The 22463-nt window shown below is 43.6% G+C and overlaps 1 pseudogene; it reads left to right on the top strand.

Moving 5' to 3' along the window:
• Window positions 1-3697: 3697 nt before the first annotated feature.
• Window positions 3698-22463, top strand: part of LOC148138170 (uncharacterized) — a 35788-nt pseudogene continuing 17022 nt past the window's right edge.

Genomic DNA, 22463 nt, shown 5'->3' with positions numbered 1-22463 from the left:
ATCCACAACAGCAGCAAGGCACATCCTATATGAACTTGTATGACTAATGGCAAAAGAACAGGAAAATTCTCACATCCCAGAGATAAGTGAACAAGGACGAGAGATAACACCCGTCCTGCAAACTCCATTGTAATCTGCATACGAGGAAACAAAATGATGTGTTAAGCTTGTGTGCTGCAGGATACTATCCCTTACATGACAATAAATGAAATCATTTTCTGTCAGACAGGGCTAAATATTTCAACAAAGAAAGGATCAAATAGGCGTTGAACTTTATTCATCATATTATTGACATTGATACAGGAGCAGATTAGATGCGATGGTTTCTGTGGTAAGGAACTCATCTCCACTCTCGAAAATGAGATGGCACTATCTGGAAAGCAGACGTCCAAAATATAATGAGATACTCACAGATTTGCGCTGATTAGTGCAGCTCGAGCAATACGTGGGATTCACAACCGCTGCAGTGGGAATTTAACTGGAAAACATTTTTTTAATCAAGTTAAATATTCGCGTCAGAGCCAGACTCTGCCCAGAGCCACATAAATTTAAGTAGTCTAGTTAAACATTCTGCTACGGATAAAGCAGTTATCCATCTAGCACTGGAAACCCTTCACATGAATATGGCCTTTCGTATTGCCTTCACATCTTCAGATTACTGAGGGGGCGGTGGGTTGGTGGAGCTAATACATAGAGTGATTCATTACAATATTACTTAGATTGGGTTGAATAATGATATCTGGGAATTGTTTGACAGTGAGAAGTGTGCACAATGGGGGAGGAAGTGATTTACTTAGCATTACTTCCAAACAGTAAAGCGTGCTGAGCAGAGAGATTGGTGCAGGATTCCAACTCCACAACACGAACCCACCCCGAAGTACCACATGCTGGTGAGTTGCAGAAAGAGGGATTTTCAGCAGTTGCACAATTGTTGGAGAAATGGTCAAAAGTGAAAACGGTCTTGGAGTGCTTTTGCTTTTTGTGCATTGGATCTTATCCTTGGGCGTGCATGATCTCTGCAATATTAAAATACCAACCGGAATGCAGAGATAGACATACCGAATAGGAATCTACAAAGACAGGAAAGATAATAGGAATGTATTTGTTTCTGAATGAAAGTAGCATCAAGTGACCTTGTGGAAACTTCATTGAACTCAGAGATCCCATGCTGATGCTCTGAGGATGTATCTTCAAACAACATCATTGATATATGCAGCTATTTCCCTAAGGACCCATTTTCCACGAATATAACGCAGAATCTGTTTCTATACGCCATCATTTCGACATCTTCTCATTCTACTCTATTTCCTTTTATTGCATTCTAGAGCCATGTACAAGTTTTAATACCTGTGAAACCTGTGTCAGCATCAGCTTTCATTACTATTTGTCATTGGGTTATTTCAGATAACTTTAAGCCTGTTCTGAGAAATCTGACCGAAATCTTGCTTCATCGTCTTTTTAAAAGCTATGCTCGAAATTGCCAGTCATGGAACGAGTGAAGAAAATCGTGTACTATTTCTCCAATCCTCTGCTGTTTCTCTAAGCAATTCGCATCAATAAATGGCAAAAATAAACGAGAAACTATGCTCAAATGACACATTGTCCTTCTTGTATATGTAAATTTGACCAGCTGTGTTACAGTCCTTATCTCTGGCCAATGATTGCCCTCACTATCTTGAATGATGACATTTATAGATTAGAAAAAGATCCTTGCAAATGAATTGTGATGATCTTGGACAGTTCCTTAGGAAACGATAAAAGTGAAGGCAAACTCTAGGTACATGTCGTTCCATGAAAAGCCAGTTTTAATATCGTTTGCTGGTGGTTTCCTACTTGATTAAACAGTTTTATACAAAACAGTAATTCAGACTGTACGTCATTGATTGTTGATTGACGTTTTTGCAAACCTTCCTGTGCTTGATACAATGTGACAACCTCCGACGATAAAAGAGAACATTGAATTACTTCTGCATTATCCAGTGCCTGAACTGTATATGACCAAGAACCTGCCGTTTGCTCCCAATCTCTCACTGTCAGATTTACGAATCTCTGGGACTGTGGAACTTTGTTTCGGGTCATACATTGAAAGTGGGATTTATTCTTTCTCTGAACCTTGCTGTCTGTCAGTGTGAATTGCAACGCTTATTTCCGAATCTCTGGTTTTATGCATGTAAGTGAGATCTACTCTGCACTGAAGCCCTGCTCAACATTGAGTGTCCACCCCCATTTGCAGAACACCTCCAGTTTGTAAACAAGCATGACCCCACATTTCCTGTAGCCCAGTCATTTTAACACAGCATCCTGCTTGCAAGCTCATTTGTCTGTCCTCGGTATTCTACCATACTCCAGTGAATCACGGCGCAAGCTGGAGAAGCAGCATCTCATCTTCAAACTAGGCATGTTCACAACTGTCTGGACTAATGCTGAGTTCAGCACCTTCAAATTGTGAGCTCATTGCTTCATTTTCTCTCAGCTTTGCTTTTTACCTTCTCTATCACGCTCTCTCCCCTCATGCCCGCACCAGTGGGATGGTCTATTCTTGCCAGTTTGGCAGATAGAAACACAGTTGTTCTGCCATTCACACAGCCTGACCACATAATATGAATTGGCAACATTCTTTCTAAGTCACAGCAGTCCAACCATCGCCCCAGCAATGTTGCATAAATGCTGCTCTCGCAACACATCAACATCTAAACTCAAAACTTGAGTTTCCTCCATCTCCATAGATACAGACCTTGACCCACTCTGGTCTCCAATATTTTGTTGTTTTCAGTTTCCCGTTCTCCAGAAACAGTTCCTCAAACCACGCCCCATTACACAGTGTCCCACCCAGCACACCCAATACTACGCCCCAAACACTGTGCCCCGCCAGCACACCACAAACTCCACCCCCAAACACTATGTCCCGCCAGCACACCACAAACTCCACCCCCAAATACTGTGCCCCGCCAAGCGTACCTTAAACTCCGCCCTGAAACTCTGTGCCACGCCCAGCATACCTAACACCCCAGCCCAAATGCTGTGTCCCGCCCAACACACCCCAATCTCCGCTGCCAAACACAATTCTCTGCACAGCTCACCCTCAAACCCCGCTCCTAAACACGGCACCGCCCTTTGCACAAACCCGACCAACTATAATTTCCCACGCAGTGCACTTCAGGCACTTTCCCAAACATTCTCGACTGCCCAGCGCTCCCCAAACACCGCTCCCATACACTGTTCCCTGTCCAGATCACCAAAAACCCTGCCCAAACTATAATTCCATGCCTGGTGCACCCCAAGCCCGTCACTACCACAACACCCCGCGCCTAAATTCAAAGCCCCCATTTCCCAAACTCCACCTTCCATAATCCAATTCCTCCTCCTTCCATACCGAGGAAAAGGTCTTTCTCTTTCGCTCTTTTTTTTAGTTTGGTGATGGGGTTTTTGTTGGGAGGTTACAGGTAAAGAACAGATGTGATTCTCTCTCCTTTGTAGTGCTGGGATGGGAAGGGAAGTTTTGTCAGAGAAATCTTGATGATATTCTGAAATTTTGTTCCCATTAAACACTAGGCCTCATGCTTTTGGACCATGTTTGATATCTACCAATTCTTGCCCCTAAGAGCTAGGCCCCATATTTCAAACTTCAACACGTCAGACCAATCCACTGGGTGGTGATGTAGGCATTAGCATAGCCTCCAGATGCATCATAACGAGGATGGCCAGAGTGGCTGCACATTGCTCCACTCTTTGCTGGAGACCACCGACGCCAAGACGCAGCCTTGGTGCCAATCAAGCCATGGAGGACCGTGATGGTGAGCTGCAGCTACTGTCGGAGGTAGTGCTGGATCTCATTCAGCTACTGCTGCTCACCCACGACATAGTCCAGGAGGCACCCTGCTGCAGAACTGGCTGGCGGGCTCCCAATCCTCCATGTTGTTGCCAGGAGTGAGTGAGTTCCTGGAGCCGGGCATTCAGGAGCCTTGGATGATAATCATAGAAACTGAGAGACGGAGGCTGGCGAGGCTGCACTCAGCCGTGGTGCAGTAATGGCACACGATATCAGTTGGGCCACATTGAGGCCTCATTCAATTGCACAGCCAATTGGTGAAGCAAATCCAAAACCGAGTCAGAGCCAATATTTCCTTGCACTGAGCAGCAAGTTCTGACCTTCACTCTAATTGGCTGACTTGCATTCGGACCAATATGCAGTCTAGTCCTATATGCCCCTGCATTAAATCCACTAATTGGCTTACCCAGTTCTGGGCCCCCGATGCATCCTGAGCCGATATTTCACTGCTTTGTCGAGATATTGGTTAATTTACTAACACAGCACGAGGTCTGAGATGCATCCGAGTCCAGCATCAAGGTCATGGTGCGAGTGGGATGTGCATCATTTTGGCCCAGAGATTCAACCTGCGTTCTTCATCTCTGATCTGTGGAGTTCAGCTAACTCTAGATCAAATGTAAGTACTAGCTTCATGATCTGGATCTTAGGCCTAAACCTCCCGCGCTGTGGGTCTCAATTCATCCCCAATTCATCTAGTGTGATATCGGTTTTGGAAAGGGGCCGAGAATGGAGCCTGGGACTCTCCTGCTTTTTGTGCACATGTATCCATCTGTGAGTGTGAAGGTATTTAGTTTCACAGCACTCTGTAAAGTCAACTCCCCAAGATGATGCGAAGGCTTGCGTTTCCCTACATTGTGGGTCCTGGTCAGTCCTGGAAAGAAAAGTCAGGAAAACTGGCAGATGAGGCATTCTGCTCTGAGTCACTTGGCTTATTTCAAAACAGAAGACCAGTGTGTTCATTTCCATCATCTACTGGGTTTTAACTCTCTGTGGTTAGGAAAGAGATTTGTATTCTCGGCAATACTAGGTCAAGATGGAAACTGGAACTTTCCTCCTATGGACGTCCATACTTGTGGGGGCTCTCAATCCCGTAAATTCCATGATAGATCAACAAACACGAGCATGAGACGGGGCCTCCTTGTCCGGATCTTTAACAGTCCCACATTGGGTGAAATTGTTAAATTCAGTGCTCGGCTGAAAATGGAGCCTGAGGCCTACACTTCCCTGCATCGGGCTCCAACCGCCCCACACGCGGTGAAATTGGTAAAATCAGTACTCGACCTTAGATCGAGAAACGGCATGTTTCTGCAGTGCATTACAAGATATGTGGAAGAAAAGGATTTATTTCCTGGTGAAGAAACAATTCCAGGTGTAATATAAACACTCAAGAAGCAAGAGCAGTGCAAGATTCATTGCTTAAAACTCAGGAATAGGAACTGCGAAATAACAGTGCTGCGTGTATACGACAGGCCTCCCAACGACCAGCAGGCGAGACAAGAGAGAAAATGCAGACAGATCTTGGAAAGATGTAATAGCAAGGTTGTTGTGGTGGGTGCTTTTAACTTCCCTGACACGCTAGGAAATTGGATGGGCAGAATTTGTAAGAACCGTCAGGAGGGATTCCTGACAAAATAGGTAAACTGTCCAACCAGGGAAGGGACCTGAGTTTAAGAACTGAGCCAAGTCAGGTAAGTGAAGTTTCAGTGTGGGACAATTGTGGGAGAAGCGTCCATAATTCTGTGCATTGCAACTTTGGACGAGGTGGCTGAGTGGTTCAAGCGAAGGACTGCTAATCCATTGTGGTTTGCACGCGTGTTCAAATCCCAGTCTCGTCGGTGTTTTATTATTTGGAAAGGCAAGGAGTTATCAGGAATAGTCATCGTGGCGTTGTCCATGGGAAGTCATGTGTCACAAACTTGATTGAGATTTTTGAACAAATAACAAAGAGGATTGATGAGGGCGGAGCAGTAAATGTGATCTATATGGACTTCAGTAAGGCGTTCGACAAGGTTCAATTGGGAGACTGATTAGCAAGGTTAGATCTCGTGGAATAAAGGCAGAACTAGCCATTTGGATACAGAACTGGCTCAAAGGTAGAAGACACAGGGTGGTGGTGGATGTCTGTGACCAGTGAAGTGCCACTGGATCGGTTTTGGGTCCTTTACGTTTTGTCATTTACATCAATAATTTGGATGCGAGCATAAGAGGTGCAGTTAGTAAGTTTGCAGAAGACACCAAAACTTGTGGTGTAGTGGACAGCGAAGAGCGTTCCCTCAGATTACAACAGGATCTGTACCAGATAGGCCAATGAGCTGAGGAGTGGCAGATCGAGTTTAATTCAGATAAATGTGAGGCGCTGCATTTTAGGAAAGCACATCTTAACAGGACTTATATATTTGATGGTAATGTCCTAGGAAGTGTTGCTGAACAAAGAGACCTTGGAGTGTAGGTTCATAGCTCATTCTTACGCACACTCTCTCACACACACACTTACTCAAACACTCTCTCACTCTCTATTTCACACATACATTCTCTCTATCTCTTGGAATATTATGTCGTGGAAGTCGTGGAGGCTTGTGCAATTGCAACATTTAAGAGGCATTTGGGTGGTTATGAGAATAGGAAGAGTTTGGAGGGAAAGTGGAGTCGCAGGTAGATAAGATAGTTAAAAAGGAGTTTGGTTTGCTTTCCTTTATTGGTCAGATTACTGAATACAGAAGATGATAGGTCATGTTGCGGCTGTACTGGGCATTGGTTAGGCCACTATTGGAATATTATGTGCAATTCTGTTCTCCTTTCTTTGGAAAGATGTTTTAAAACTTGAATGGGTTCAGAAAAGTTTTACAATGTTGTTGCCAGGGTTGGAGGATTTGAGCTATAGGGAGAGGCTGAACAGGCTGGGGATGTTTTTCTTGGAGCGTTGGAGGCTGAGGGGTGAGCTTATCGAGGTTTACAAAATTATGAGGGTCATGGATAGGATAAATAAAGTATTTTCCCTGGGATCGGGGAGTCCAGACCTAGAGGGCATAGGTTTAGGGTGAGAGGGGAACGATATAATACAGACCTAAGGGGCATTTTGTTCCAGCAGAGGGTGGTACGTGTATGGAAAAAGCTGCCAGAAGAAGTCGTGGAGGCTTGTGCAATTGCAACATTTAAGAGGCATTTGGGTGGTTATGAGAATAGGAAGAGTTTGGAGGGATACGGGCCGGATGCTGGCAGGTGGGACGAGATTTGGTTCGGATATCTCGTTGGCATGGACAGGTTGAACCGAAGGGTCTGTTTCCATGCTGTACATCTTTATGACTCTATGACTCTCTCACACATATGCACACACTCTCACATTCTCTCTCTCACACACACACTCCCTCTCTCTATCTCTCACACACATAAATTCTCTCTCTCTCAGACACAAACACTCAGTCTCACTCTCTCACACTCACACACTCACTCACACACACTCTCACATTCTCTCTCTCTCACTCACTCGCTCTCTCTCACACACACTCTTTCACTCACTCACACTATCTCTCTCCTCACACAGACACACACTCTCACTCTCTCGCGCACACACTCTCTGTCTCTCTCACAAACACTCTCATTCTTACGCACACTCTCTCACACACACACTTACTCAAACACTCTCTCACTCTCTATTTCACACATACATTCTCTCTATCTCTTACACACATAGACACACTCACTCTCACTCTCTCTCACACACACTCTCTCTCTCTCCTGTCTCTCTCACACATACACACCCACTCTCAATTTCTCTCTATCACGCACTCACGCACACATTCTCTCTCCCTCTCTCACGCATACGTACACACAAACTCACATTCTGTTTCTCACACACACACTCACTCTCTCACGCACACGTCCACATACATACACTTCCCCTCTCACATTCTCTCTCCCTCACACACACACTCGCACATTCTCTGTCTCTCTCACACACAATCTCTCATATTCTCTCTCCCTCTCTCTCTCACACACATACGCACCTTCTCAGTTCCTCTCTCAGACACACACACTCACATTCTCTCTCTCGATCTCTGACACACACCTGCACATTCTCTCACAATGTCCCTCTCTATCTCTGACAATTACACTCGCATATTCTCTCTCTCTCACGCACACATATTCTCCTATTCTCTCTCACACGCACATACACTTTCACATTCTCTCTCCCTCTCTCACACACACTCACATTCTCTATCGCTCTCTCTCACGCACTCGCACATTTTCCCTCTCGATCTCTGACACACACGTGGACATTCACTCGCATTCTCTCTCTCGATCTCTGACACACACTCGCACATTCTCTCACATTCTCTTTGTCGAACTCTGACACACACACACACACACACATATTCTCTCACTCTCTATCTCTTTCCCACACATATATTCTCTCTCTTACACGCACACACAGACACACACTCTCACTCTCTCTATCACACACACACACACACACACACACTCGCACTCACACACGCGCTCTGTCTACAGATAGTTTCGCGTATAAAAGGTGTCATGAAATCAGCATGGTTAATAATTATGTAATCCCAGTCTAAGGAATGGTAAACTATCAAGGGAGCGGTTTTTCTTTGGTGCATTTCCTTCATGAGGAGTCGTCGAACTCTCACAATATCTTAACGCACAGCAAAAACCCATTCTTTTTTGGGGGGCGTGGGTTGGGGGGCAAATGCCGAGAAGTTACTTACACCTTGCGATGACTACTAGTGATTAGAAATAACATAAATTGAATATCCATGCCTGTGATTCGACAGCACATCTCCCAAAAGTTGAAGAGAGACACATGAGTAGATATGTCATCAAATGCAAATATGTGTGAGAGGATTATGCTGCAGTTGCGCAGCATTTGCACATTGCTGACATAAATTGAGACTGTCTTCATGGGAAAGATTTCAATGGAGGCAAGATTTACAGTAAGTCCAGGAGACGTTTAATGCCGATACATAGCTCGTCCTACGAGGAATGTGATAGAGTTCCAGGTAGCTGTAGGGTCTAATACCGGTCAAGTGTTTGATTTGTTTTGTGTGGATCAGCATTTTGAAGATAGTGACGATTACTCAGTAAATTCCAAATTCATTCTTGAAATGGCTATGAGTAGATGCAATGACAGACTGACTGACTGGCAGACGTAATGAATGCACTGTCGGAATGAATGAATGGACGCACAGACCGAATGACATACTGAATGAAGGCACAGACTGAGAGACTGACTGAATTAATGCACATACTCAATAACCGACTGATTGGACGCAGCCGCTGATTGACTGAATGAATGGATGTACTGACTGAGCGAATGGACGATCTGACCTACCGACTGAACGACTGAATAAAGGCACTGACTAAATGAATGCATGCACTGGCAGACAGACTGCCTAACTGACTTAATAGACACACTGATTTAATGAGTGAATGGACTCTGACGAACTGACGGAATGAACAGACTGACAGTCAGACTGACTGACTGGACGCACTGACTGTCTGACTGATGACGAGACGCCGAGACGCCCTGACTGATTAATTGTATGAATGCATGCACTCATGGACTGACTTGACACAGTGGATGTCGTAGTGTATGTGCAGTCACTGAGTGTATTGACGGACTGAATTATGGACTGATGAATGGGTGCACTGAATCAATGACTGACTATCTCAATGAACGCAAGGACTGACCGACTGACTGGACACACTGACTGACGAACTGACTGAATGGACACAACGAGAGACTGACTGACGGACTTAATAAATGCACTGACCGAAGAACAGACTGAATGAAGTCTCTGACCGATTAACTGACAGAACTAACTCACTGACTCAATGACTCACTGACTTAGTGGACACACTGACTGACTGACTGACTGACAGAATGGTCATACTACTGACTGACTGAAGGAATGGGCTCCCTAACTCAATGACTGATTGACTCATTGGGCACATGCAATGTCTGACTGACTGAATGGGCGCAATGAATAACTGACCGCCTGAGAGGATTCACTGACTGACGGCACGAATGTCCTGACTGAATGGGTGAATGAACGCACTAACAGAATGTCTGAATGATTGGCATAATTGACGTACTGACTGAATGACTGAGTGAATGGACGCTGACTAAATTAACGGACTGACAATCGCATTAACTGACTGGACGCACTGATGGTCTGAATGATGACGAGATGCCCTGACTGCTTGATTGAATGATTGGACGCACTGAGTGAACAAACGATCTGAACGGCTGACTGACTGAGTGAACGCAGTGACTGGCTGAATGATCGCACTGACTGACTGAATGACTGAATTGACGCACTGACTGCACGCACTGGCTGTCTGAATGGACACACTGTCGAATTGACTGAGTGAATGGACGCACTGAATGAACGGGCACTCTTACTGACTAACTGCCTGTCTGGATGCAGTGATTAACTGACTGATCGCACTGATTGTCTTAATAAATGAATGCACTAACTGACTGACTGGCTGAATGGCGCACTGACTGACTAACAAAATGAACGCACTGATTGTGTAAATGGGCGCTCTGTATTACTGACTGACAGAATGAATCCACTCACTGACTAAATAGAGGTACTGTTGACTGACTGACGGAATGGTCGCATTGACTGAGTGAACGCACGCTCTGACTGACTGACTGAATGGATGTACTTACTGACTGACACACTTAACGAACTCACTGAATAAGTGCCGGACTGAATGTACACACTGACTGAATAACTGACTGAACACATCGACTGGCTGACTGAATGGTCACACTGAATGACTGACTGCACACACTGACAGACTGACTGGACATACTGTTTCACGAAATGGCTGAACGAACAAACTGACTGAATGAATTGACTCACTAACTTAATGTACACTCTGAGCGATTGACAGAATGGATGCTTTGACTGCCAGAATGATCGCAGTGATGGGCTTATTGAGTGAATGCACTGATGATTAACTGACTGACCGCATTCACGAAGTAAATGGACACTCTGACTTCCCGACTGACTGAATTGACCCACTCACTTTCAGTTTGATTGACTGACTGAATTGACAAACTGTGTTGAATAAATGATCAAAATTGACAAGAAGCAGGGAGAGGCCATTTTGTCACAAAACAAATTTTACTGTAAGGTTTTTAGCCTGGTCGTGTAGTGTGAGAACATTCCTGCTCTGATAAGACTGATCTTGCAGCTGCAAAATATATTTGCTCTTCAGATCCGTTAGCTCTATCCCAGAGATTGCATTTTCTCTTAAAACGTTTTTTCGTATGTGTCATGTGATGTTAGTACAATTAACACGCATTCATTTTTCAGACAGCTATGATTCTGCGGTAATACTAAGCACTAAGTTGCAAAACTCAATATGATTCCACTCGAGTTTCATACTTCACCTTGGTGAAGAAATCTCGGGTGATAGAATGCTGTAGTAAGAAATTACATTCTTTCTTTATTCAGTTGATAAATGAGGGTATCGCTGGATCTGCTAGCAAATATTTGCAAACTTTAATTTCCTAGACGCCAATAAGGAGTCAAACACCTTGGTGTGGTTCTGGAGTCACATGTAGGCCGGAACAGGTAAGGATAGTAATTTATTTCCCTTAAGAACATCGATAAATCAGATGAGATTTAACCTGATAATTGCCAATAGATTCATGTTTGTAATTAGTCTCTTAATTTCAGACATTTTTCTAATTGTGTTTAAATTCCATTATCTGATGTGCAAGGATTAAAACACCAGATCCAGGCAGCACTGTGTCGTCCTGCACCTTATCTATCCAGCAAAAATACCACGATGCCGTCGACTGCACCTGAATGTTGAAGTTGTCACGAATACGATTTTACATGTGTGCGAAAATATTGAATATGAATATCACAACAGATAGTAACTGATTATTATAAAATATTCCTGCTGGGAAAGGATTTGGATGAAAATGTGGTGAAAAATCACTATATTATGGTAGTTGTGATCTCCCTCATAAAACACTGAAACTAAATGCTTGATGATGAATGAGTTAATTTGATTCACCTCTGGAACTCACTTCTTGTTCATATTTTGGAACCCCCACTGTAACAGCGACACAGGTTCTTAGAGTCATGCAGCAGAAAAAAACAGAGACTTCCATCCAACACATCTGCCCTGTCAATAAACAAAACTAAAACGACTTGGATCCGCTCAGCCCATATGTCTTTGAACCTTTCCTAATCACAAAGCTGCTCAAACCTCTTTTGAATGGTTTAAATCTGCCTATCTGTTCCATTTTCTCTTGCAGGACAGTCCATATGCTACCACCCTCTATATGAAAACATTGTCCCTCATGTCCCTGTTCAACATTTTTCCTGTCACCTTAAATACATACCCTCTAGTTTTCAACTCCCCCACCCGAGTGAAAATGTTTTTGCTATTCAACATATCTGTCCGTCTCACAATGTTATAAGCTTCTAAATTGTCACCACTCAATCGTCGACCCGCCACTGCTAAAAATATCAGACTATCCAGCCTGCCGTAACTTAAAATCCTTCAGTCCCAGTAACAGCCTGGTGAATATTTTCCGAATCCTTTCCAATTAAATAATACCATTCAAATAACAGAGCAACCACATGCACAATACGCCAAACATGGCATCACCAAGGTCGTGTACAACCTCAAAATGAATTCCCATTCCTATACTCAATGTTATTAGCACGGAAGTCAAACGTGATAATACATTTATTAACCACCCAGACTACCTGTGACACAACTTTCATCGAACTCTGTGCAAGAAACCCAGATCTTTCTGTTTGACAAAACTCCCACGTCCCTGCCATTATCTATAAATCCAATCCGTCTTCCTTTTCCTAAATGCAATATCTGGCATTTTCCTAATTGAATTCCATCTTGACAAACGCATTCTAATGTCCCTGTAAATAATGTGCGCCATTCTGTCTTCATCTATCTTCTGGCTTCAGTCCTTAACCAACTCAATCCAGCTGGTTAGTCACGATTTCCGACGTACAAAGCAATGCTTACCATCCCTAAAATGACCTTGCCCCTCCAAATACATGTAAATTCTATTTCTCCACATCCACTCCAATAACATACCTAACACTCTTGTCAGACTCATCGATCTATAGTTCCCAGACTTCTCCTTTGCACTTTTCTTCAATAAAGACATAATATTTGTCATCCTCCAGTCATTTGTAAACAGACCAGTAGCTGGAGATGATGTGAACATTTCTGCCAGGGCCTCCATGATTTCTTCCCTCGCTCATGTGATGAGTCTGCCACTTTATAAAGCTAGTTTTGGACCTGTTTTTATTTTTAACAGTTATTAAAGGCAATGGTGACGGAGAGTATAGCTTAACAATTGGATAGCTGTGGCCAGGTCTCATGGTTATGGTTTTTGCAGTTTGGTTTAGCTGTAGCAGTCAAAAAGATACTGAGTACATGGGAGTCGCAAGCTGCTTTGAAGAATTCCTCTGACTTTCTTCTGAAGTATTTTTTTGCATCTTGTTCCTCCTGCTTGCAAGGATTTGTTTGAATTTTCCCTTTTTACAAGAATTCCGTTTATGGATAGCTTCTGTTTTTCACCAGTTAATTATTGCTTGTTACTGTAGCGGGTCGTTTAAATTTTGCAACAGTGCAGTTATTCTAAATTCCTCTTTCTATTTTGTTCGTGTTCCAACTGTAGTGCTTAAATGAATTCTGTTTTGTTTAAAGCCGAGTCGTCTGATCCGTTGCATTCTGGTGGAAACACAACTCACGTCTGCCTTTAAAATGAGGAAACGTTAGTTTTGACACAAACTTCTTAAAATATATTCCAGGGTTCTGGCAATTTGAATGCTGTTGTCGAGATAGATTGTGTAATTCAAAATTCAACTTTGTGATTGTTGGACATAAAGATGGCGAGTGATAGGTGTTGCTGTCTGTTGCTCCGGGAGTTGAATACGGTTGGTTTAAACAGTGCTTTCTGAACTATTGGCTCGTTCAGTCGCTAAGAGTTTTCTGAGAGTGGAAGAATGGGTTTCAGAAAAGTTGCGCAAGGGAATGCTGTTGGAATTGGCAGCCAAGCTGAATTTGCACTTGCCTTCGTCTGTGCAAGATGGAGCTATAATTGCAGAAGATTACAGGAGAATTGAGAGCTGTGCCCACGCCAGTTTGTCTTTGTGTGCTTTTGTTCGTTTTCTTTTGCAGGTCACAGTCTCATACGACGGCTACTGAGGATCCATGGGGTTTGTTAATTTCAAACGTCATGTGGAATGACTGCCCCATATTCGCTTTGTCCTGTTTTGAAGGGAGTCCAGGTCCTCTGGTTCTGTCCAGAAAGACCCTGAAGGACCAAGGTAAATCCGAATATCACAGGAACACGGTAGGAGATACCCTAGTTCTGCCAGGTCACTGGCTAATATTGTTGGAGAAATGAAAAAAAGAGGGCGATTGCTGATTTGGTCTCGTCCAAAACAAAAATCGAAATTTGGCCAGGTACAAAAAAATGCTGTTGGGAATGCTGATGTAATTCTCGCTCCACAGCCGCAAGATACTCAACAGGGCCCTATTGTCCGGATTGTGCTGTTGAAAGCATCTTAACATTTACAAAATTAGTAAAAACAAATTTGCTTTCCCCAAGATTATGAAATATTTGATAAGCCCCAGACTCACTCTGAGGTATGCCGCGTGCTTCAAGAAACCCCGATCCATTCAATTGCCCAACATTATTTTCAATTGGCTCGTGCAAATCTGTAGTAATTATAGTTGCTTGCTTCAGGATGTCCAGGTTTCACGCGATTTGCCACACGGGACACATTGTGTATCTATTAAGGACTCCACTGCATTTCCCCTGGGTTGCAGACTAATGCAGCGGCACGAACATCTTGCTTTGAAAATGTTGTTAAAATTGCAAATGGAACGTCTGGGAGGTATTTAGATTTTGCCCACATGGTTAAGCAACTATGTTTCACAGCCAAGATTTATGAGGCTAATCTCCCTAAGTTTGATTGCATTGGAAAGTGAGTGCCTCATGGCCATTACAAGCAAGGAATAAACAAAATCTGTAAACTGAGATATGAGGAAAGTTGGAAAATGTTCATGTGTGCGTGTGAGCGGGAGGGAGAGAGAGAGAGAAAGAGAGACTGACTCAGCTGCATCTTGCAGAAAGGTTAACCGTTTGTGATTTGGTTCGAATGCACATTTGCTTGTTGGTTAATGAATGTTTGTGTTTTGTTGCCTGGAGTTGAGATCCAGGAGTGTTTTGAATTTGAATTGCATTTCGGGAATTTAAGATGATATATTTTAAGTGTATAGAACCATCAGTGATTATGAAATGAAATATTATCTCCCCACCCACCTTGTTTTTTACAGGCCATGGCTGCCCTACTGTCAATTTCTAACTAATCCCATTCATGCTTACATGAAAGCAATTCTATTTTCAATCGAAATCAGTTTAATGTGTTGTAAACCGACATTAACATTTTGATTTCTACAAAAAGAATCCACCTGAGATTTTGTACCATTTGACATCAGCATAAACTTAGTCTCAAAATACCTATTCTTTCATGCGACTGCCAAAGACCATTTTCACCCCTCCCACACTTACATGTTCGACAAATGAAGGAATAGACTAAAGGAATTAAAGTATTGGCGCAAAAAATCGTGACCTCTGGCGCAGAATAATTCTGTTCCAGGATGAGAACAGGTCGCTGCTCAATCTTAATAAAAATCTAAACCAAGCATTGAGGAAAATCACTTCAGACTTTAACTTTTGATCATTTAGTGGTGGTATTGCATGAACTTCATTTAATTTGCTTAAATATTGTAAAGCTGTGGGTATAAAGATAGATCCAAAATATCCCGAACCAACAGTAGTGTTTTTAGAAAACGATACTAACATGTTTAATGTTGTTTAGGATTCGTTTGTTTCCATTTAATTTAAAGATTGCTGCATCGCATTGGTGATTATGAAGTACTAGTCATTGCTTTACTATTTCTCAATTACTCTCCCTCACTGACAATTTCAACATTATGTTCAGATAAATCATGTAACAAAATCAATATCCTATTGTTCATATCTGTGCCTTAGGATTCAGCCGTTATTTATGCATTCGAAGTATTATATTACCATGTGAGTAGGCAAGAGCTTTTAATGCTGCTGCAGTCATTTCACGGCCTATAGCATTGTAAATGAGCAATGATTGTCAGGCCGACTTATGGAATCTAATTTGGCATATTAAATAAGGGACTCGAACCAAGTAATTATAATGGATTTCAGAGTTGTGAACTGTGTACATGCTAAAATTGAATTTTGAATAAATAATTTCCAGTTTATATTCTACTTTTTCAGTTTTCACCTCTGAATTGCAGATAATGATTATTTTTTATTATTTTTAATAACCAATTGTATTAGCCCTGACTCTCAAAATGTGATTTTATTGGCAGGACAGATTGGTTTTATTCCTGGACACATTGTTAGTGAGCTGTGCCATTGTCTCGTGGTTAATTTGAAGCATGGATGCATAAATTTATTGCTAATTAAAGATTGGAAATATACCTTAATGGCCAGTTGAAGAAATTCCCCATATGATTGAGGCATGGAGGTATGTTAAGCAAATGGAAATCTCAAAAGCTGAGAGATGTTCATAGCTGACTGTGGATGGCTAGATGGAAAACAAATGAATCAAGAGAAACAGTATAAGGTCACTAAGGCAGAGGAATATGCAAAAAAGATTTCAAGCAACAACGCTGCAAAATAAAGAACTTACTGTTTACTCGGAACACCGAGCCTACGTCTGGCATACCGACCCTATTGGAGAATGGGGATGACACTAATCGGGATAAGGCATGGGAATTTTATACCAAGATTCAATTCCTGCCTCAGGCGACTGACTGTGTGGAGTTTGCACATTCTCCCCGTGTCTGCGTGGGTTTCCTCCGGGTGCTCCGGTTTCCTCCCACAGTCCAAGGATGTGCAGGTCAGGTGAATTGACCATGCTAAATTGCCCGTAGTGTTAGGTAAGGGGTAAATGTAGGGGTATGAATGTGTTGCGCATCGGCGGGTCGGTGTGGACTTGTTGGGCCGAAGGGCCTGTTTCCACACTGTAAGTAATCTAATCTAATCTAAAGCATACCCTCTAAGCCCCGAACATCTCCTGATTTCCCTCAACACATTCCTCATTACAAACGTTTCCTTCTTTTGAAAATTAAGCGTCAAGTCTCCATAGCAGATATCAAGAGGATGATTGGCCTGAGCCATCCTAAATCCCGGGCCATCCCGTGAATCAGAGTTACGTTCATGAAGCATGACCCTGACTGCAAGAACACACCGTCCTAATTTTCTCAACCCGTCCGAAGGTTGATACAAATGTAAAGACAGCAAAATTCTGGGAGTGGCCTGAGCACGAATGGCTTTTGCTATGAGACTGAAATAAGCAACCATCTGTCTGATGGAAGTGGAATACAGCCCAGATTTGAAAAACAACCGAGAATGCATCACCTTTGTTTAACACTATGCTTTTGCAATGTATTCCTTCTGGTGTCGCCAACATGAACCAAACAATATGAGATAATCCAGGATTTCCTAATCACAAATGAGTTGAGCGGTAGATTTCTATTGTAATGGCCAGAACAAGAGTGAAGCACGATGCAAGTTACAGCGAAAATTGATTCTATCCAGCACCCTTGCGATCCCAAATGCCACATGCCAATCCTGACGTTGTTGTTTGGGACAGGATACCTACCTGAAATGCCCACCCAGCGGCCACTGCTGATCAACCCTTTCCTGATGGGAACCTGGATGTGGGGAAGACAGGCCCTTGTACTACATCTTTTGAACGAGGAACATGACCACGAAATCCCGAAGTACAAATGGCTGGCCCTTGCTTCAAATGTGGAAATGTGGCCATTGGGGAGTAATGTCCTTAATGTTAAGTTGGATCTAACACAGGGGTCATACAGTCATAGAGTCATAGAGCTGTACAGCCTGGAAACAGACCCTTTGGTCCAACCCGTCCATACCGGCCAGATATCCCAACCCAATGTAGTCCCACCTGCCATCACCCGGCCCATATCCCTCCAAAACCTTCCTATTCATCTCCCGATCCAAATGGCTCTTAAATGTTGCAATTGTACCAGCCTCCACCACATCCTTTGGTGACTCATTCCTTACAACCCTCTGCGTGAAAAAGTTGCCCCTTAGATCTCTTTTATATCTTTCTCTCTCACCCAAAACCTATGCCCTCCAGTTCTGGACTCCGCAACCCCAGGGAATTGACTTTGCCTATTTACCCTATCCATGCCCCTCATAATATGGTAAACCTCTATAAGGTCACCCCTCAGCCTCCGACGCTCCAGGGAAAACAGCCCCAGCCTGTTCAGCCTCTCCCTGTAACTCAAATCCTCCAACCCAGGCTAAATCCTTGTTATTTTTTTCTGAATCCTACACTCCAAGGTCTCTTTGTTCAGCAACACTCCCTAGGACCTTACCATTAAGTGTATAAGTCCTGCTAAGATTTGCTTTCTCAAAATGCAGCACCTCGCATTTATCTGAATTAAACTCCATCTGCCACTTCTCAGCCCTGTCCCTTAGGATTCCCTCCAACAACTTGCCCACCACCGAGGTCAGGCTCACTGGCCTATCGTTCCCTGGCTTGTCCTTACCACCCTTCTTAAACAGTGGCACCACGTTTGCCACCTCTAGTCTTCCGGCACTTCATCTGTGACTATCGATGATACAAATATCTCAACAAGAGGCCCAGCAATCACTTCTCTAGCTTCCCACTGAGTCCTCGGGTACACCTGATCAGGTCCTGGGGATCTATATACCTTTAACTGCTTCAAGACATCCAGCACTTCCTTCTTTGTCATCTGGACATTTTGCAAGATGTCACCATCTATTTTCCTACCGTCCATATCTTCCATATCCCTTTCCACAGTAAATACTAATGCAAAACCTCCCCCATTTTCCGTGGCTCCACACAAAAGCCGCCTTGCTGATCTTTGAGGGGCCCTATTCTCTCCCTAGTTACCCTTTTATCCTAAATACATTTGTAAAACCTCTTTGGATTCTCCTTAATTCTATTTGATAAGGTTATCTCATGTCCCCGTTTTGCCCTCCTGATTTCTCTCTTAAGTATACTCCTACTTTCTTCATACTCTTCTCAGAATTCACTCGATCTATCCTGTCTGTACCTGACATATGCTTCCTTCTTCTTTCTGAACCAAACCCTCAATTTCTTAAAGTCATTCAGCATTCCCAATAACTAGTAGCCTTCCCTTTCACCCTGACAGGAATATACTTTCTCTGGATTCTTGTTATCTCATTTCTGAAGGCTTCCCATTTTCCAGCCGTCCCTTCACCTGCAAGCAACTGCCTCCAATCAGCTTTTGAAGGTTCTTGCCTCATACGGTCAAAATTGGCCTTTCTTCAATTTCGAACTTCAACTTTTAGATCTGATCTATCCTTTTCCATCACTATTTTAAAACGAATTGAATTATGGTCGCTGGCCCCCAAGTGCTTTCCCATTGACACTTCTTGTGTAAGTGTAATGTGTGTGTATGTGAGTGAATGTGAATTCGTGGAAAAAGGTCTGTGAGTGTGTGTATGTATCTGTTAGAATGTGCGTGGGTGAGCAGAGTCTGTGAGTGTCTGTGTATATGGTAGTCTGTGTGTCTGCGAGTTTGTGGAAGAGAGTCTGTTCAAGTTTGTGTTTGTATGCGTAAATGTCTGTGTGTTTGTGTATGCGAGGGTCTGTGTAAGTGAGTGTGCGAGTGGGAGGACAGTCCGTGAAATGCGTGTGGACGTGAGTGCGCGCGTGTGTGTGTGTGTGTGTGTGTGTGGTGGAGGTCGTCTGTGTAAGTGTGTGAGAGAGGGTGTGTGAAAGCGCTTATGAGTGCTTGAGCGTGTCTGCATGTAGGGGAGGAATGTCTGTTTAAGTGTGTGTGAGTGTGTGCAAAGTGTGTGTGGGAAAGAGTCTGCGCAAGTGTGTTTGTTTGTGTGTGCGTGTGTCCGTGTGAGTGTGTAGCAGAAGTTCTGTGTAAGTGCAATTGTGTATATATGAGCGTGTGTGTGTGTGTCTCTGTGGGAAGAATGTCTGTATAATTGAGTCAAAGTGTATGGGAGAAGGTCCTGTGTAATTGTGAGTGTGCGGGGGGACAATTCCTGTGTAAGTGTAATGTGTCTGTGTCGGTGAGTGTGTCATGTGTTGAAGCAGGGTTTGCTTAATTGTTTCTGAGAGTGTGACTATATGAGTCGGGTCTGTGTTGATTTGAGTGTCTGTGTTGGAGGAGTTCCTGTGTAATTGTAAGTGTGCATGTGGTAGAGGATTTGTGTAAGTCCTTGAGTACGGAAGAAGAGACTGTGCAAATGTGAGTGTGTGTGTGAGCACATGTGTGTGGATGGAATGTCTGTGCATATGAATGCTAGTGTGCAAGAATGTCTGGAAGCTTAGTATGTGCAATTCTGTGCATGTATATGTGAGTGTGATTCGGGGTGTTTGTGAGCGAGAGGGTCAGTAGTAGTCTGCGTGTGCATATGCAAGGTTTAGTGTGAGTGTGTGGATGAAGCATCTGTGTAAGTGTCTGCGACTGTGTGTGAGGTTGTGTGAGCATATAGGAGTGCGTGTGAGTGCGAATATGCGGGAGAGGGTCGGTGAAAGTGTGTGTCAGTGTGTGTCAGTGTGTGTGAATATGAGTATGTGGGTGTAGGATCTGTGTAAGTGTGCATGTGTATATGTGTGTGAGGGTGTGTGTGAGTGGGAGGCACATCAATAAAGTGTATATGAGACAATGATTATGTATGAGAGTCTGTGTTTATATGTGAGTGTGAGTAGGTGTTTGTTTTGTGGAGACGGTGCATGTCAGTGAATGTCAGTGCGTTGGAGAGGGTCTGTTCAAACGTGTGTGCTTTGTACATACATGTCTGTGAGTGTGCATGGTAGGACGATCTTTGTATGTGTGTGGATGTGTCAGTATTTGAAACGTTCCGTTTAAGAACGTGTGGGTGCATCTGTGAGTATGACATGAGGGTCTGTGTAAGTGTGTGTGATTGTGAGTGTATGGTAGAGGTTGTGTAATTGTTTGTGAATGCAGGTATGTGGGAGGAGAGTATGTATAAGTGTGCGTGAATGTGTGAAAGTCCGTGTCAGAAGGACTTTACAGGCGTGTGAGTGTGTGGATGAAGGTGCTGTACAGGTATGAGTCTGTGTAACTGTGTGTGTGAGCTTGGGAGGCAGCTTTGTGTAAGTTTGTATGATTTGTAAGTGTGTGAGTGTGCGTGTGTAGGAGGAGGGTTTGTGTATTTGTGTGGCAGTGTGTTAGTGTGTCTGTGTGCGAGAGGAACACTATAGCTGCGTGAGCATCAGAGTGGGCAGAGGGTGTGTGCATGTCTGAGTGTGCGCCTGAGTGACTGGGTGTGTATAAGTTCATATTTTAGTGTGAATATGGGGATGAGGCTCTCTGTTAGTGTATCTGAATGTGAGTGCGTGCCAGGAGGGTCTGTACAAGTCTGTGTGGCTGTGTGTGCCAGTGTGTTTGAGCATTTGTAAGTGTCTGTGTGCTTGGGAGACAGTCAGCGGAAGTGTGTGTCAGTGTGTGAGTGTGAGAGTGTGAGAGGACGGTTTGTGTAAGTGTGTGTAACTGTATGTGTAAGTATGTGTGAATGATTTTACGTAGATGTGAGCATGTGGGAGAGGGTCTGTGGAAGTGTGTGCCAGTGTGTGAGTATTAATGCATGGGAAGAGGGGCTGTGTAAACGGGTGTTACCGTGAATGAGTGTGTATATATGAGTGTGTTTGAATGTGTGCATGCGAAGGTCTGCATAATTGTACGTTCATACGCCTACATGTGTGTGCGTGTGTGTGTGGTTGGAGAGTCTCTGTACATGTTTGAGTGCCTGTGTGAATGTCTGGGAAAGGGTCTCTTTAAGTATGCGTGAGATTAAATATCAGTGGAAGATCGGCAAAAGTGTGTGAATATGTGAGTATGGGAACAGTGTCTGTGTTAGTTTGTGTATGGACCGGCTGGAGAACATTCTGTGTAAATGTGAGTGAGTGTGTATGTCTCTGTGTGTGTACATATGTGTATGTGTATGGGGGTGGGGGGCCAGAGTGGGTTCATGCAAGAATGAGCGTGGATTGTGTGAGTGTGTGATTGTGGGCGGATGGTCTATGTAAGTGTGCGAAAGTGTGTGAATTGTGTGTGAGAGACACGTTATGTGCAAGAGTGTGTGAGAATGTACGTGTGTGAGTGTGTATGAGGGAGGGATGTCAGTGTAAGTGTGTTCGAGCATGTGTGTGAGAGGGTGGAAGGTCTGTGTAATTAAGTGTGCATGTGCATATGCGAGTGTGTGTGGGAGAGGTTCTGTGTAACTGTGTGTAACTGTGTGGCAGTGTTGACTGAGACTGCGTGTGTGTGGATGTGGGAGGAGTGTCTGTCTCAGTGTGAGTGCTCGTGATTGTTCCTATGGGAGAGTGTCTCTGGAAGTGTGTGAGTCTGGGATACCAGTCTGTGTAATTCTGAGCGTGCATGTGTGTGTGGGGAAGTGTCTGTATAACTGTACGTTAGCATGTGGAACCATGCAAGGACTGTCTGCGTAATTTTGAGTGTGTGCCATGTGAGAGGACTGCCTGTTTAAGTT

This window comes from Chiloscyllium plagiosum, unplaced genomic scaffold (genome assembly GCF_037043375.1).
Source record: "Chiloscyllium plagiosum isolate Xiang-an unplaced genomic scaffold, Cpla_swu_hap1 HiC_scaffold_41, whole genome shotgun sequence".
Classification (NCBI taxonomy): Eukaryota; Metazoa; Chordata; class Chondrichthyes; order Orectolobiformes; family Hemiscylliidae; genus Chiloscyllium; species Chiloscyllium plagiosum.
The sequence above is the reverse complement of the archived record's forward strand: the minus strand, read 5'-3'. Positions and strand labels throughout refer to the sequence as shown.